The sequence below is a fragment of the Sinocyclocheilus rhinocerous genome, unplaced genomic scaffold, assembly GCF_001515625.1.
Source record: "Sinocyclocheilus rhinocerous isolate Xijiao unplaced genomic scaffold, SAMN03320098_v1.1 scaffold2064, whole genome shotgun sequence".
In the NCBI taxonomy this organism is placed as follows: Eukaryota; Metazoa; Chordata; class Actinopteri; order Cypriniformes; family Cyprinidae; genus Sinocyclocheilus; species Sinocyclocheilus rhinocerous.
This window is the reverse complement of record NW_015636554.1, coordinates 32,378-32,797: the sequence shown is the minus strand read 5'-3', so window position 1 is coordinate 32,797 and position 420 is coordinate 32,378.

The window sequence follows — 420 nt, the reverse complement described above, 5'->3', positions numbered from 1 at the left end:
CTGCAGGTGATGAGAAGACCTGGTTTCCTTCAAACATGATGCTTGGAATTGAGGTTCATCAGACCAGAGAATCCTGTTTCTCAGAGTCTGAGAGTCCTTTAGGTGCTTTTTTTGTAAATTCCAAGTGTGTTTTCATGTGTCTTAACTGAAGAGAGAATTGAGTTTGGCCACACCGCCATAAAGTCTGGATCGGTGGAGTGTTGCAGTGATGTTTGTCCTTCTGTAGATTTCTCCTGTCTCCACATATGATCACGGAGCTCAGCTAGAGTGACCATCAGGTTCTTTGTCACCACACCAGCCAAAGCCCCTCTCCATCAGTTGCTCAGTTTGGCCAGGAGGCCAGCTCTAGGAAGAGTCCTGGTTGTTTCAAACTTCTTCCATTAAGGGTAACAGAGACTACATGCTTCTGTGACCCTTCAA